The 17998-nt window shown below is 43.2% G+C and overlaps 1 protein-coding gene across 27 annotated transcripts in view; it reads left to right on the forward strand.

Moving 5' to 3' along the window:
* The first annotated feature begins 16559 nt into the window (after window positions 1–16559).
* LOC139387963 (zinc finger MIZ domain-containing protein 2-like) overlaps window positions 16560–17998 on the forward strand; it is a 39125-nt gene continuing 37686 nt past the window's right edge. For 17 of the 27 annotated variants that reach the window (XM_071134390.1, XM_071134371.1, XM_071134391.1 and 14 more), the window contains exon 1: window positions 16560–17062. The gene's annotated coding sequence lies outside the window, so the exon portion shown is untranslated. The remainder of the gene's footprint in view (window positions 17063–17998) is intronic. The other 10 variants (XM_071134399.1, XM_071134398.1, XM_071134376.1 and 7 more) reach the window with 9 other exon arrangements.

The following is a 17998-nucleotide window of genomic DNA, read 5'->3' on the forward strand; positions in this document are numbered from 1 at the left end:
GTCAAACGATGTATGGAATCAATCTTTAGGATGTTTTTAACATAAAACATCAATAAGCTTCCACCCGGAGACTTCCTATGTCTGAAGAAAAGCACTGGAACGAGAGGTCAATATCCTTCCAGGATACCCGGGCCAGATCGATTAGAAAGGCCTGCTCGCTGAAGTGTTTCAGGGAGTGTTTGACAGTGATGAGTGGAGGTCGTTTGACCGCTGACTCATTACGGATCAGCGGTCAAGGCAATGAGGCAGTGATCACTGAGATCTTGGTTGAAAACAGCAGAGGTATATTTAGAGGGCAAGTTGGTTAGGATGATATCTATGAGGGTGCCCGTGTTTACGGCTTTTGGGTGGTACATGATAGGTTCATTGATAATTTGTGTGAGATTGAGGGCATCAAGCTTAGATTGTAGGATGGCTGGGGTCATGTCCCAGTTTAGGTCACCTAGCAGCACGAGCTCTGAAGATAGATAGGGGGGCAATCAGTTCACATATGGTGTCCAGAGCACAGCTGGGGACAGAGGGTGGTCTAGAGCTTGCGGCAACGGTGAGAGACTTGTTTTTAGAGAGGTGGATTTTTAAAAGTAGAAGTTCAAATTGTTTGGGTACAGACCTGGATAGTAGAACAGAACTCTGCAGGCTATCTCTGCAGTAGATTGCAACACCGCTCCCTTTGGTCGTTCTATCTTGTCTGAAAATGTTGTAGTTAGGGATGGAGATTTCAGAGTTTTTGGTGGTCTTCCTAAGCCAGGATTCAGACACGGCTAGGACATCCAGGTTGGCAGAGTGTACTAAAGCAGTGAATAAAACAAACTTAGGGAGGAGGCTTGCATGAAACCAAGGCTATTACGGTTACAGAAGTCATCAAAAGAGAGCGCCTGGAGAATAGGAGTGGAGCTAGGCACTGCTGGGCCTGGATTCACCTCTACATCACCAGAGGAACAGAGGAGGAGTAGGATAAGGGTACGGCTAAAAGCTATGAGAATTGGTCGTCTAGGACGTCTGGAACAGAGAGTGAAAGGAGCAGGTTTCTGGGGGTGATAAAATAGCTTCAAGGTATAATGTACAGACAAAGGTATGGTAGGATGTGAATACAGTGGTGGTAAACCTAGGCATTGAGTGATGATGAGGGAGATATTGTCTCTAGAAACATCATTGAAACCAGGTGATGTCATCGCATGTGTGGGTGGTGGAACTGAAAGGTTGGATAAGGTATAATGAGCAGGGCTAGAGGCTCTACAGTGAAATAAGCCAATAAACACTAACCAGAACAGCAATGGACAAGGCATATTCACATTAAGGAGAGGCATGCTTAGCCGAGTGATCATAAAGGTCCAGTGAGTAGCGAGGTTGGTTGGGGTCACGACGATTCAGACAGCTGCCCGGGCCATGGGTAGCAAGCTGGCAGAGGATGGAGGTCTGTTTTTAGCCACCTCGTGCGTTTCCGTCGGTAGATTAGTGGGGTTCCGTGTGGTAGAGGGGACCAATCCAATTTACAAAATAGATATACAGTAGTTATAGTGACCCTAGAAAATTGTCCGATGGACCTATTCAGATAGCAGCCGATAAGACAGCTAACAATTAGCGGGCCGCAGATGGGCGTTCAGGTAACCTTGCGATGGAGAGGCCAGTTGGATAACTCCCTCGGGCAGATAACGTCGGTATTCCAGTCGTAAAGGCCCGGTGGGGCTCCGCGTCCGCAGTAAAACGGGTCTGGATAGGTGATTGTAGCCCAGGAGTGGCTGATGGAACTCTTCAGCTGGCTAGCACCGGAATAATTGATGTTTGCTCCGGGACCGACGTAAGCCAATAGTCACTCGGATAGCAGCTAGCTGCAAGATCCAGGTGTAAATGTCCAGAGCTTGCGGGAGAAACCCAGGGATATGGAGAGAAAATAGGTCCGGTATGCTCTGGTCTGAGTCGCGTTGTACAAAACTGCCGATAGCTTTTCGAGCTAAAGGATAGCTGATGACCGTCAACCGTGGTTAGCTGAATATTAACGTTAGCCAGTGAATTGGCTTCTGGCTAGCTTCTGTTGTGGATTTCAGATTTGAGGTGAATAATACTTTTTTTAAATAAATTGGTGAGACGGGTTGCAGGAGAGTGTATTGAAGTTGAGTTTTTAGAAGAAAAAAATATATATATATAAAAAGATATGCAAAGAAAATATGTAAATATATACAGTGGGGAGAACAAGTATTTGATTTTGCAGGTTTTCCTACTTACAAAGCATGTAGAGGTCTGTAATTTTTATCATAGGAACACCTCAACTGTGAGAGACAGAATCTAAAAAAGTCCAGAAAATCATATTGTATGATTAATTTGATTGTATTGATGATTGTATTTTTAAGTAATTAATTTGCATTTTATTGCATGACATAAGTATTTGATACATCAGAAAAGCAGAACTTAATATTTGGTACAGAAACCTTTGTTTGCAATTACAGAGATCATACGTTCCTGTAGTTCTTGACCAGGTTTAAACACTGCAGCAGGGATTTTGGCCCACTCCTCCATACAGACCTTCTCCAGATCCTTCAGGTTTCGGGGCTGTCGCTGGGCAATACGGACTTTCAGCTCCCTCCAAAGATTTTTTATTGTTTTGTTTTTTTGTTTTTGTTTAGAATTTTACCCCTTTTTCTCCCTAATTTCGTGGTATCCAATTGTTTTAGTAGCTACTATCTTGTCTCATCGCTACAACTCCCGTACGTGCTCGGGAGAGACGAAGGTTGAAAGTCATGCGTCCTCCGATACACAACCCAACCAAGCCGCACTGCTTCTTAACACAGCGCCATCCAACCCGGAAGCCAGCCGCACCAATGTGTCGGAGGAAACACTGTGCACCTGGCAACCTTGGTTAGCGCGCACAGCCACAGGAGTCGCTGGTGCGCGATGAGACAAGGATTTCCCTACCGGCCAAACCCTCCCTAACCCGGACGACGCTAGGCCAATTGTGCGTCGCCCCACGGACCTCCCGGTCACGGACGGTTACGACAGAGCCTGGCGCGAACCCAGAGTCTCTGGTGGCACAGCCTCCAAAGATTTTCTATTGGGTTCAGGTCTGGAGACTGGCTAGGCCACTCCAGGACCTTGAGATGCTTCTTACGGAGCCACTCCTTAGTTGCCCTGGCTGTGTGTTTCGGTCGTTGTCATGCTGGAAGACCCAGGCACGACCCATCTTCAATGCTCTTACTGAGGGAAGGAGGTTGTTGGCCAAGATCTCGCGATACATGGCCCCATCCATCCTCCCCTCAATACGGTTCAGTCGTCCTGTCCCGCCATGCTTCACGGTTGGGATGGTGTTCTTGGGGTTGTACTCATCCTTCTTCTTCCTCCAAACACGGCGAGTGGAGTTTAGACGAAAAAGCTCTGTTTTTGTCTCATCAGACCACATGACCTTCTCCCATTCCTCCTCTGGATCATCCAGATGGTCATTGGCAAACTTCAGACGGGCCTGGACATGCGCTTGCTTGAGCAGGGGAACCTTGCATGCCCTGCAGGATTTTAATCCATGACGGCGTAGTGTGTTACTAATGGTTTTCTTTGAGACTGTGGTCCCAGCTCTCTTCAGGACATTGACCGGTCCTGCCGTGTAGTTTTGGGCTGATCCCTTACCTTCCTCATGATCATTGATGCCCCACGAGGTGAGATCTTGCAAGGAGCCCCAGACCGAGGGTGATTGACCGTCATCTTGACCTTCTTCCATTTTCTAATAATTGCGCCAACAGTTGTTGCCTTCTCACAAAGATGCCTATTGTCCTGTAGCCCATCCCAGCCTTGTACAGATCTACAATTTTATCGCTGATGTCCTTACACAGCTCTCTGGTCTTGGCCATTGTGGAGAGGTTGGAGTCTGTTTGATTGAGTGTGTGGACAGGTGTCTTTTATACAGGTAAGGAGTTCAAACAGGTGCTGTTAATACAGGTAATGAGTGGAGAACAGGAGGGCTTCTTAAAGAAAAGCTAACAGGTCTGTGAGAGCTAGAATTCTTAATGGTTGGTAGGTGATCAAATACTTATGTCATGCAATGAAATGCAAATTAATTACTTAAAAATCATACAATGTGATTTTCTGGATTTTTGTTTTAGATTCCGTCTCTCACAGTTTAAGTGTACCTATGATAAAAATTACAGACCTCTACATGCTTTGTAAGTAGGAAAACCTGCAAAATCTGCAGGTTTTTTTGTATAAAAAAAACTTGTTCTCCCCACTGTATATACACAGGACACAACAAGACGAGGACAAAGGACGTCTGACTGCTATGCCATCTTGGAATGATAACCTCAGACCTTGTATATTCCATGATGAGATAGTAAAAGCTTTGTGTTCCATAGTGTTGTTCCATAGTGTCTAGTGTTGTCTTTGTGTTGTTTAGGCCTGGACCATAACAGTAGGTGTGAGCAGAGCATGTTGAGCATCTGATACATACCTCTTAGGTCGCAGGAGGGGCCTTTGGCGGGTGCAATAGTGGGGGTTGGGCCTGTTGCTCTGCTCATGGCCTGGGCAAATGTCCTGATGTCATGTTGAGGTCCTTGTCGCAGGGGCAGGGGCACGGGGTGGGCAGAAGGGGCATAGGTCTGATATGGGGGTGGCTATATAGGGTTTGGCAAGGTTTTGATTGGGGGGTCTTAGCTAGTTGGGCTGTGGCTAGTGATGCTGTGGTCTGGGAGTAGGTCCTCTTGGCATGGGTTCTCTCTTTGTGCAGGTCGTTTGGGAGGTGGCCTTGCAGGTCTGGGAGGGAGTCTCGCTGGTCTGGGCGGGGTGTCCGTTGCTCTGTTGTTCCTGTGTGAGGTGCGGGGTCTACGGTTGAGGGTGACGTCCTTCAGGGTTCTGGCAAAAGTTGTGATTTTTGCCTTGTAGAGGTGGAACTGGTCATAAAGGCTGTTCAAGCCCAGGGTCGAGTGGTGGGTGAAAGTGGAAGAAGCTTTTTCAATCACTCCCTTGAGTGCTGTTGCCACAATTTCCTGCTGGGTCCTCAGGTAATTTGTGCCTTAGTGAATTATGATGTGGCTAGGGGTCCTTAGTCTGTCCTCTGACAACAGCCCCAGGGCATGCCTAGTGTTTGGGCATCAGAGTTAATCCACTTTGTGTTTGGGAAAAAGTTTATCCTCTTGATAGCAAGATGGCGCTGACAGAGATGTTCGCCTCGCTTCGAGTCCTTAGGAAACTCTTCAATAATTATTTTTTTTGTGTATTATTTCTTACATCGTTTACCCCAGGAAATCTAATCCCAGAAGCCGACCCAAGACAACAGCACCACAGAAGGGGTAGATGGAGCGGCCTCTTGGTCAGGCTCCGTAGACGTGCACTTCGCCCACCGCTCACGCGTATACTACTCGCCAATGTCCAGTCTCTTGACAACAAGGTAGACAAATTTCGAGCGAGGCTTGCCTTCCAGAGAGACATCAGAGAATGTAACATTCTCTGTTTCACGGAAACATGGCTCTCTCGGGATATGTTGTCGGAATCTGTTCAGCCATCGGGCTTCTCCATGCATCGCGCCAACAGAGATAAATACCTCTCTGGGGAGAGGAAGGGCATGCTTCATGATTAACGACTCATGGTGTAATCATAACAACATACAGGAACAGGAAGTTATTCTGCTCACCCGACCTAGAATTCCCCACAATCAAATGCCGGCCATATTACCTTCCAAGAGAATTCTCGTCAGTTATCGTCACAGCACCTTCCCCCTCAAGCAGACACCAAGATGGCCCTTAAGGAACTTCACTGGACTCTATGTAATCTGGAAACCATATATCCTGAGGCTGCATTTATTGTAGCTGGGGATTTTAAATTTTAAATTTGAGAACAAGGCTACCTAAATTCAGCACATCAGCATATTAATTGCATTATGTGTGGGGGTAATACACTCGACCACTGCTACTCTAACTTCCGCGATGCATACAAAGCCCACCCCTGCCCTCCCTTCGGCAAATCCGACATGACGCCATCTTGCTCATACCGTCTAATAGGCAGAAACTCAAACAGGATGTACCTGTCACACCCTGATCAGTTTCACCAGTCCTTGTTATTGTCTCCACCCCCACCAGGTGTCGCTTGTTATCCCTGGTGTATATATCCCTGTGTTTCATGTCTCTCTGTGCCAGTTCGTTTTGTATGTTCCAAGTCAACCAGCGTGTTTTTTCCGTGCTCCTGCCTTTTCTATTCTCTTTTACTCGTCCTCCCGGTTTTGACACTTGCCTGTTTTCTGGACTCTGTACCCGCCTGCCTGACCATCTGCCACACTGTACCTCCTGGACTCTGAACTGGTTTTGACCTGTTGTATGTGCATGACCATTCCCTTGCCTACCCCTTTTGGATGTAATAAATATCAAAGACTCAAACCATCTGCCTCCCGTGTGTGCATCTGGGTCTCGCCTTGTGCCCTGATAGTACCACTTTATTAGTACCTCTTTATTATGGATCATTAGTACCTATTTATTATGGATCCCCATTAGCTGCTGCCGAAGCAGCAGCTACTCTATCTGGTGTTCGGCAAAATTAAGGCAGTTTATACAATTTTAAAATATTACAGTACATTCACAGATTTCACAACAAACTGTGTGCCTTCAGACCCTTACTCCACCACTACCACATATCTACAGTACTAAATCCATGTGTGTGTATGTTATCGTGTGTGAATGCATGTGTCTGTGCCAATGTTTGTTTTGCTTCACAGTCCCCGCTGCTCTATAAGGTGTTTTTTTTTAATCAGTTTTTTAAATCTAATTTTACTGCTTGCGTCAGTTACTTGATGGGGAATAGATTTCCATGTAGTCATGTAGTACTGTGTGCCTCCCATAGTCTGTTCTGGTATTGTGGCATGTCTTGTGGGGTAAAATGGGGGTCCGAGCTGTGTGCCAGTAGTTTAGACAGACCGCTCGGTATACCTCTCATAAATAAAATAAAAGTAGTGATGAAGTCAATCTCTCCTCCACTTTGAGCCATGAGAGATTTACATGCATATTATTAATATTAGCTTTCTTTATACATCCAAGGGCCAGCTGGGATGCTCTGTTCTGAGCCAATTGCAATTATCCTAAGTCCTTTTTTGTGGCACCTGACCACACGACTGAACAACAGTCAAGGTGCAACAAAACTAGGGCCTGTCGGACCTGCCTTGTTGATAGTGTTGTTAAGAAGGCAGAGCATTACTTTATTATATACAGACTTCTCCCAATCTTAGCTACTATTGCATCAATATGTTTTGACTATGACAGTTTACAATCTAGTGTTACTCCAAGCAGTTTAGTCATCTCAACTTGCTACATTTTTTAGTTGAGGTTTAGTGAGTGTTTACTTTCAATACTTCCAAGTTTTTGAAATATTTAGGGCTAACTTATTCCTTGCCACCCACTCTGAAACTAACTGCAGCTCTTTGTTGAGTGTTGCAGTCATTTCAGTCGCTGTAGTAGCTGACGTGTATAGTGTTGAGTCATCTGCATACATAGAAACTCTGGCTTTACTCAAAGTCAGTGGCATGTCGTTAGTAAAAAAAAATAAAAGCAAGGGGCCAAAACAGCTACCCTGGGGAATTCCTGATTCTAACTGGATTATATTTGATAGGCTTCCATTAAAGAACACCCTCAGATGGTGTAAAGCCATAACACATACGTTTTTCCAGCAGCAGACTATGATCGATAATGTCAAATGCTGCACTGAAGTCTAACAAGACAGACCCCACAATCATTTTATCATGAATTTCTCTCAGCCAATCATCAGTTATTTGTGTAAGTGCTGTGTTTGTTAAGTGTCCTTCCCTATAAACATGCTGAAATTCTGTTTCCAATTTGTTTCCAATAAGTTAACTAAGGATTGGTAACAGGCTGATTGGTCCGCTATTTGAGCCAGTAAAGGGGGCTTTACTCTTCTTGGGTAGAGGAATTACTTTAGCTTCCCTCCAGGCCTGAGTACACACGCTCTCTAGTAGGCTTAAATTGAAGATGTGGCAATTAGGAGTGGCAATATCGTCTGCTATTATCATCAGTAATTTTAAATCCAGATTGTCAGACCCCTGTGGCTTGTCATTGTTGATAGACAACAATCATTTCTTCACCTCTTCCACACTGACTTTACAGAATTAAAAAGTACAATTCTTGTCTTTCATAATTTGGTCCGATATACTTGGATGTATAGTGTCAGCATTTGTAGCTGGCATGTCATCCCTAAATTAGTGTATCTTGCCAATGAAAAAGTCATTAAAGTAGTTTGCAATATCAGTGGGCTTTGTGATGAATGAGCCATCTAATTCAATTGATGAAGGAGTTGAGTTGGCTTTTTTTCTCCAAAATGTTATTTAAGGTGCCCCAAAGCTTTTACTATCATTCTTTATATAATTTATCTTTGTTTCATAGTGTAGTTTCTTTTTCTTTAGTTTAGTCACATGATTTCTTAATTTGCAGTACGTTTGCCAATCAGTTGGGCTGCCAGACTTAATTGCCATACCTTTTGCCTCATCCCTCTCAACCATACAATTTTTCAATTCCACATCAATCCAAGGGGATTTAACAGTTTTTACCGTCCTTTTCGTAATGGGTGCGTGCTTATTAGTAACTGGAATAAGTAGTTCCATAAATGCACTAAGTGCAGCATCTGGTTGCTCCTCATTACACACTACAGACCAGAAAATATTCTTTACATCATCATAATATGAATCACTACAAAACTTACTGTATGACCTCTTTGCACTATATTAGGCCCAGCCTTTGTAACTTTGGTTTTCCTAGATATGGCTATTATATTGTGATCACTACATCCTATGGATTTGGATACTGTTTTAAAACAAATTTCTGCAGCATTAGTAAAGATGTGATCAATACATGTTGATTATTTAATTCCTGTGCTGTTTGTAACTACCCTGGTAGGTTGAATGACAACCTGAACCAGGTTGCAGGCACTGGTTACAGTTTGAAGCTTTTTCTTGAGTGGGCAACATGATGATAGCCAGTAAATATTTAAATCACCCAGAAAATATAGTTCTCTGTTGATATCACATACATTATCAAGCATTTCACACATATTATCCAGACTTTTCCAGACCTTTGGCACTTGGTGGTCTATAGCAGCTTCCCACCAGAATGGGCTTTAGGTGAAGCAGATGAACCTGTAGCCATATTACTTCAACAGTATTTAACAGTAGATCGCCTCTAAGCTTTACAGGAATTTGGTTCTGAATATAGACAGCAACACCTCCTCCGTGGGCATTTCTGTCTTTTCGGTTGATGTTCGGTTGATGTTCGGTTGCTACCTCTGTATCATCAAAGGAATTATCTAAGTGAGTTTCAGAGATAGTCCGAATATGAATGTTATCTGTTACAAGCAAGTTATTGACTTCATGGACCTTGTTTCCTAGGCTACATATGTTAATATTGGCTATTTTTAGCACTTTTCCGGGTTGCTTGATAGGTAAGTTTCCCAGTCAAGCATTAAAAACAGAGGTAGACTTCCTCATGTTATTTACATTGGAGCTGATAGTGCAGGGTGAGCTGCATAAAGTGGTCTTCCTACTAGTGCACACCGTCTCAGTGCTAACAGTGTAATTCTGGTATATAGGCTATGATTACTGCTTACAATAGCTGTAGGATAAACAGATGTATTCGGTGCAATTATGGGTACATAAATTAAATTACTTACATTGTGTGTGTCAATGCCCTTAAGATCATGTACATTTGATGCAGCATTATGACGACTCATTGTCACAATGGTAGGGATTAACTGATCAGGTCTTGGATCATTTATATCTGGGGTATTTCTCATGTCTTATCCGGTGTCCTGTGTGAATTTAAGTATGCTCCCTCTAATCTCTCTCTCTCTCTTTCTCTCTCACTCTTTTTCTCTCACCTCGGAGGACCTGAGCCGTAGGACCATGCTTTAGGACTACCTGGCCTGATGACTCCATGCTGTCCCCAGTCCACCTGGTCATGCTGCTGCTCCAGTTTAAACTGTTCTGCCTGTGGCTATGGAACCCTGACCTGTTCACTGTACGTGCTACCTTCATCCTGGACCTGTTGTTTTGGACTCTCTCTCTACCGCACCTGCTGTCTCTAACTCTGAATGATCGGCTATAAAAAGCCAACTGACATTTACTCCTGAGGTGCTGACCTGTTGTGCCTTCTACAACCACTGTGATTTTTATCTTACCCTGCTGGTCATCTATGAACGTTTGAACATCTTTGGCCATATTCTGTTATAATCTCCACCCGGCACAGCAAGAAGAGTCTGGTTCCTCTCTACGTTTCTTCCTGGATTCTGGCCTTTCTTGGGAGGTTTTCCTAGCCACTGTGCTTCTACATCTGCATTGCTTGCAGTTTGGGGTTTAAGGCTGGGTTTCTGTACAGCACTTTGTGACATCGGCTGATGTAAAAAGGGCTTTATGAATACATTTGATTGATTGATTTTCCAGTCATTGATTCAACACAGTTTTGAAATGCGTGGACAGGGTCCAGGAGCCAACATTATTTGGATGGACTAGAACCATTCAATGTTGGTCTGTCCAATCGGAATCAACGCTTCAAGATTGTTTTGATCACACGGACTGGGAAATGTTCCGGTCAGCCTCAGAGAATAATATCGACCTATACGCTGACTTGATTGAGTGAATTTATAAGGAAGTGCATTGAAAATGTTGTTCCCACTGTGACTATTAAAGCCTACACTAACCAGAAATCATGGATGGATGGCGGCATTCACGCAAAACTGAAAGCTGAGAACCACCGCATTTAACTATGGAAAGAGGTCTGGGAATATGGCTGAATAGTAACAGTGTAGTTATTCCCTCGGCAAGGCAATCAAACAAGCAAAATGCCGGTACAGGGACAAAGTGGAGTCGCAATTCAACGGCTCAGACAAGAGACGCACGTGGCAGGGTCTACAGGAAATCACGGACTACAAAAAGAATAACAGCCACGTCACAGACACTGACGTAATGCTTCCAGACAAACTAAACACCTTCTTTGCCCACTTTGAGGATAATACAGTGACACTGTTGCGATCCGCTAACAAGAACTGTACCCCCCTCCTTCTCCGTGGCCGACGTGAGTAAAACATTTAAACGTGTTAACCCTCGCAAGGCTGCTGGTCCAGACGTCATCCTTAGCCACAGCCTCAGAGCATGCACAGACCAGCTGGCTGGTGTGTTTACGGACATATTCAATTACTTCCTATCCCAGTCTGCTGTTCCCACATGCTTCAAGATGGCCACAATTGTTCCTGTACCCAAGAAGGCAAAGATAACTGAACTAAATGACTATCACCCTGTAGCACTCACTTCTGTCATCATGAAGTGCTTTGAGAGACTAGTCCCAGCTTTGATGCACCTGTACTGACCTCGCCTTCCGGATGGTAGCGGTGTGAACAGGGGTGGTGGTTGTCTTTGATCTTTTTTGTCTTCCTGTGACATCTGGTGCTATAGGTGTCATGGAGGGCAGGTATTTTGCCCCCGGTGATGCGTTGTGCAGACCACACCACCCTCTGGAGAGGCAGAGCAGTTGCCGTACCAGGTGGTGATACAGCCCGACAGGATGCGCTTGAATTTGGATCTGTAAAAGTTAGTCAGGGTTTTGGGTGATGTTACGCCTTCTTCACCACACTATCTGTGTGGGTGGACCATTTCAGTTTGTCATTGATGTGTACTGCTAATCTACAAAGCATTACATGGGCTTACATCAAGCTCGTCCTCCATGTAGGCGCATGCTGCTTGGTCTTTTGGTGGTGGGTAGTTCTGTCATGGCCGTCAAAAGAAGTGGACCAAAGTGCAGCGTGGTGAGCGTACATTTTATTTTATTTTAAAATGTCGCCAACAAAACAACAAACAAAAGAAAAGAAAAAGAAACAAATTATTATTATTGACCAAATACTTATTTTCCACAATAATTTGAAAATAAATTCATTAAAAATCCTACAATGTGATTTTCTGGATTTTTTTTTCTAATTTTGTCTGTCATATTTGAAGTGTACCTATGATGAACATTACAGGCCTCTCTCATCTTTTTAAGTGGGAGAACTTGCACAATTGGTGGCTGACTAAATACTTTTTTGCCCCACTGTATGTATGATTCCCAATCAGCGACAACGATAGAGAGCTGTCCCTGATTGAGAACCATACCCGGCCAAAACATAGAAATAAAGAAACATAGAACACAAAACATAGAATGCCCACCCCACATCACACCCTGACCTAACCAAATAGAGAAATAAAACGGCTCTCTAAGGTCAGGGCGTGACAAGAACTCATATGGCAGGCAAAAACCTGAGAAAAAGTCCAACCAGGAAGTGGAAAATCTGAGGTTTGTAGTTTTTCAACTCTTTGCCTATCCAAGATACAGTGTAAATTTGGTCCGATTGCACTTCATAAGGCTTCCACTAGATGTCAACAGTCTTTAGAACCTTGTTTGAGGCTTCTACTGTGAAGGAGGGGGGAATGAGAGCTGATTGAGTCAGGTGTCTGGCAGAGTGCCATGAGCTCATTCATTCGCACTCCCGTGATAGGTGGCTGCATTCCATTGCATTTCTAAAGACAAAGGAATTCTCCGGTTGAAACGTTATTGAAGAATTATGTTAAAAACATCCTAAATATTGATTCTATACTTCATTTGACATGTTTCTACGAACTGTAATGGAATTGTTTGACTTTTCGTCTGACCTGCGCGTCGTGAATTTGTGAACTCAAGGCGTGAACAAAAAGGAGGTATTTGGACATAAATGATGGACTTTATCGAACAAATCAAACATTTATTGTGGAACTGGGATTCCTGAGAGTGCATTCTGATGAAGATCATCAAAGGTAAGTGAATATTTATAACACTATTTCTGACTTTTACTGACTCCACAATATGTTGGATATCTGTATGGCATGTTTTGTGTCTGAGCGCCGTACTCAGATTATTGCATGGTGTGCTTTTTCCGTAAAGCTTTTTTGAAATCTGACAAAGCGGTTGAATTAAGGAGAAGTTGATCTAAAATGCCATGCATACCACTTGTATTTTCATCAACATTTATGTTGAGTATTTCTGTAAATTGATGTGGCTCTCTGCAAAATCACTGGATGTTTTGGAAGCAAAACATTACTGAACGTAATGCGCCAATATAAACTGAGATTTTTGGATATAAATATGAACTTTATCGAACAAAACATACATGTATTGTGTAACATGAAGTCCTATGAGTGTCATCTGATGAAGATCATCAAAGGTTAGTGATTCATTTTACCTCTATTTCTGCTTTTTGTGACTCCTCTCGTTGGCTGGAAAAATGTGACTAGGTACTGACCTAACATAATCGTTTGGTGTGCTTTCGTCGTAAAGCCCTTTTGAAATCGGACACTATGGTGGGATTAACAACAAGTTTATCTTTAAAATCGTGTAAAATACTTGCATGTTTGAGGAATTTTAATTATGAGATTTCTGTTGTTTGAATTTGGTGCCCTGCACTTTCACTGGCTGTTGTCATATTGATCCTGGGAGCGGGATCTAAGCCATAAGAAGTTAAATAATGTTGAGGTTAGTGTCCTGTATATTTACTTGCAAAAAAATAAAGTTTACCTACATTTATTCAACTCTATATTTATATTTTTTTGCAGAAGAACTAAGGAGCCCATGAAATCACCTCTCTCTCTCTCTCTCTCTCACACACACGTTTCCTTGTGTTTTTGGGCTTCCGAGTGGCGCAGCGGTCTAAGGCACTGCATTTCAGTGCAAGAGGCATCACTACAGTCCCTGGTTCGATTCCAGGCTGTATCACATCTTACTTTGATTCGGAGTCCCATAGGGCGGTGCATAATTGGCCCAGCATCTTCCAAGTTTGGCCGGGGTTGGCTGTCATTGTATATAAGAATTTGTTCTTAGCTGACTTAGTGTGCCCTAGATAAAAATAAATAAATAACATAAACAAATGTGTATTGCTCTGACCTGACATCATGAGGTCAGCTATGCTTAACAGCACCTCTCATCTATTGTTCTCCTCAGTCCTCACCGCCTGTCTCTATTATCCACTCCTCTTCCTGTCGTTCCCTCGCGACCCCCCTCTCTGTCGTTCCCTGTCCACCGCACTCTCCCTCCCACCCTATCCACCCCCCCTTCTCTCTCCATCACCTCTCTTTCTACACCCCTCTGCCCTCTCTCTCCCGCTACAACGCTCCTCCCCCCTCTCTCTCCTAATATGTGATTGCCTTAGGGTGGAACTGATGGAACATACCAACCGCACTAGACCAAAGGAAGAGGGAAGGGACAGAAAGGAAGGAAAGACGTATTGTTTCCATCTTGACACATTTTAAAGCCTGTGTTCTCTACTACAGCAGTGTTTCTCAAAGTAATCGTCAGGAACTCCCAGTCGTTTCACATATGTAACTGTTAACTTCCACCACTAGCACCTGATTCAGCTAATTTAGGGCTCGCTGATTAGCTCATTCACTGAATCAGGCTATGGAATTAAACAGTTATGGGTTTGCGGTTCCTGAGAACAAGTTTGTTGAGAAACAATGATACATAGTTGAAGTCGGAAGTTTACATACGCTTAGGTTGCAGTCATTAAAACTCGTTTTTCAACCACTCCACAAATTTCTTGTTGACATACTATAGTTTTGGCAAGTCTGTTCAGACATCTACTTTGTGCATGACACAAGTCATTTTTCCAACAATTGTTTACAGACAGATTATTTCACTGTTTACATATACTAAATTGACTGTGCCTTTAAACAGCTTGGAAAAATCCAGAAAATTATGTCATGGGTTTAGAAGCTTTTGATAGGCTAATTGACATAATTTGAGTCAATTGGAGGTGTACCTGTGGATGTATTTCAAGGCCAACCTTCAAACTCAGTGCCTCTTTGCTTGACATCATGGGAAAATCAAAAGAAATCAGCCAAGACCTCAGAAAAAAAAATGGTAGAGTCTGGTTCTTCCTTGGGAGAAATTTCCAAACACCTGAAGGTACCACGTTCATCTGTACCAACAATAGTACGCAGGTATAAACACCATGGGACCACGCAGATGTCATACCACTCAGGAAGGAGACACGTGCGTTCATCTCTAGGAAACAGAACTTTGGTGCGAAAAGTGCAAATCAATCCCAGAACAACAGCCAAGGACCTTGTGAAGATGCTGGAGGAAACCGGTACAAAAGTATCTATATCCACAGTAAAACGAGTCCTATATCGACATAACCTGAAAGGCCGCTCAGCAAGGAAGAAGCCACCGCTCCAAAACCACCATAAAAAAGCCAGACTACGGTTTGCAGCTGCACATGGGGACAAAGACTGTACCTTTCAGAGAAATGTCCTCTGGTCTGATGAAACAAAAATAGAACTGTTTGGCCATAATGACCATAGTTATGTTTGGAGGAAAAAGGGGGTGGCTTGCAAGCCGAAGAACACCATCCCAACCGTGAAGCAGCATCATGTTTTGGGGGTGCTTTGCTGCAGGAGGGACTGGTGCACTTCACAAAATAGATGGCATCATGAGGTAGGAAAATTATGTGGATATATTGAAGCAACATCTCAAGACATCAAAGCTTTGTCGCAAATGGTTGAGGATGGTATAGAATGTGACTGGTTCTGCCAGTCACATTCTGGTAAGTTAAAGGTCCCCAAAGCAGACACATCCCTGAATTGCTCCTCTTTTCAGTTCGCTGCAGCTAGCAACTGAAGCAAGTTGCAAAAAAACCTTTTATCTCCATCTCTTCATTTAAAGACTCAATCATGGACACACTTACTGACAGTTGTGGCTACTTCGTGTGATGTATTGTTGCCTCTACCTTCATGCCCCTTGTGCTGTTGTCTGTGCCCAATAATGTTTGTACCATGTTTCGTGCTGCTACTATTGTTGCTGCCATGTTGTGTTGCTACCATGCTGTGTTTTCATGTGTTGCTGCCATACTATGTTGTCGTTTTAGGTGTCTCTTTATGTAGTGTTGTAGTGTCTCTCTTGTCGTGGTGTGTGTTTTGTCCTATATTTTTATTTAATTGTTTATTTTTAATCACCTGTCCCTGCAGGAGGCCTTTTGCCTTCTGGTAGGCTGTCATTGTAAATAAGAATTTGTTCTTAACTGACTTGCCTAGTTAAATAAATAAAATCTATCTTTATAGGGCTATATTCAACAGAGCAGGGATTTATACGTTTTGTTCTATGATATAATCAGTCAGTTAACAGGACCTTGATGAATATTATAAGAATTCACAACAAAAAAATACATTAGCTGATGAAGATTATCTCATAGAACAAATCGTATAAAATCTCATAAACATGTGTTTACCACAGACCTTATTTTCAGAGTTTATTCAAAACCCTTCAAAAACGCCATTCATTTCCCCCATATTCTTTGTCAACGAACCATGGCGGAGGTAGTGCCTTCAAAAAGACAATTACTATTTCTCTCTATAAAAAGCATTACCATTAGATTATTCTCAAATAGGTATAATATACGATAGGCCTAAACAAAACGTAATCGCCAGTGGGAATCTGATTAACGATCGTTACAGAACCGAAGTCACCGTGGAGGCAGGGGTGACGTCTCTGTCGATGACTCCTGTAATGATCAGCTACTCTGGTCTAGGGGCGAGAAGTCAGCCGGGAGCGAGCCTTGTGGAGGGTGTGTGAAAAATGCCTTTCTCCGGTCAGAGAAACCAGACCCGTGATCTCTTGAATTTATTATAGCTGGTTGGCCATTGTGCAATAGTCAGGGAGGTATGCAATCCAGTTTCTAGGCGATCACGGCCACTCAGAGCAAGGACTAACAACACAGCGATTCGTCTCAGTTTTGTGCATGGTTACATTCCGAGTAGTGACGATCGGTTCTAGGCGGATCAAGTAGTGAGTGATACGAATCTTTTTTTGAGTTGCATTGGAATACGCTGCCAGCTAGCTACAGTTTTGAAAGGGAAACGATTCGCCACAATTGCAGACATGGGCGCTACAACTTGAAGATAGACTAGGCAAACTGTTGCGGATACAAGGAAAAATAACGAACATAACCTAATTTTCTTGTTACCCACCGACATTTTATTGGAGCTATCTAGCAGCTGAAGAATACGGAATCAAGTACACAATTCTAACCACGGGTAGAGTCAAAGGTAAGCCCCCAGCATAAAACCAGATGGCTAGGCTAGCATTGTTGAATAGGCTAATTTAGCCACTAGCTTAAGCTATTTGCTAATATATCCCAGCCTAAATATGCAGTCAAAAGGTTGTATAATGTTAGAGCAGTGTGAATTTCGGTTGGTTTTTACAAGCGCTGAGTACACGTTACACATCTAACTATAAATTGTTTAGTAATGCCTTGTAACCTAACGTTACCTACCGTTCATTATTCAAGTTGAGCAACACAAGTTAGGAAAAAGTCGGTGGTTTATTCGCTAAGTTTGTATTAAAAGTATGAATTTCAGCACCCCACGGAAGGACCGCTGTTGTACAGGACAAAGATAGGTACAGGTAAGCGTAATAAAAATGTCATTTTTCAAAAGTATCGACTGAATGGTGACCCAAATAAATCTTGCGACCAATTATCAAAACTCAACTCCGCCTCGTTATGAGAACAGAGTTGAACGTTCCTCGGCTAACAAGGCATACGCTAATTTAGCTACTAAGTAGCTAGCCTAATTCCGCTGTTGAGTCCGTTTATCGCATGGGGAAATAAATGACAGGAAGATAGAGGCTGGTTGTAGGCCTAAACAAACCGTGTTGCAACACGTCTGGGCAGCCTCTTGATAAAGGAATTGCAAGGTGAAACAAAATGTCTTCCATTGTTACTTCAAGCCGAGCAGCACGTTTAACATGGTGGCTACAATGTAGCACTGACTGCTTTGGAATTCTGACATCTGTAACGTTAAGCGATGTACGCTTTCAGTAGAAACACGTCTGTGCATTAACTACGTTGTATCTGTGCAAAGTGTAACCACAGTAGGCGAGGTCGATGTTTTTCAGCTGTGTGTGGATTAGGTTGAATGTTTTCGCATTAGGCTACAACAAATAAACTGTCAGTGTGTATCTTGTGATCCCATCTCTTGTCA

Source organism: Oncorhynchus clarkii, chromosome 29, assembly GCF_045791955.1.
Source record: "Oncorhynchus clarkii lewisi isolate Uvic-CL-2024 chromosome 29, UVic_Ocla_1.0, whole genome shotgun sequence".
NCBI classification, from domain to species: domain Eukaryota; kingdom Metazoa; phylum Chordata; class Actinopteri; order Salmoniformes; family Salmonidae; genus Oncorhynchus; species Oncorhynchus clarkii.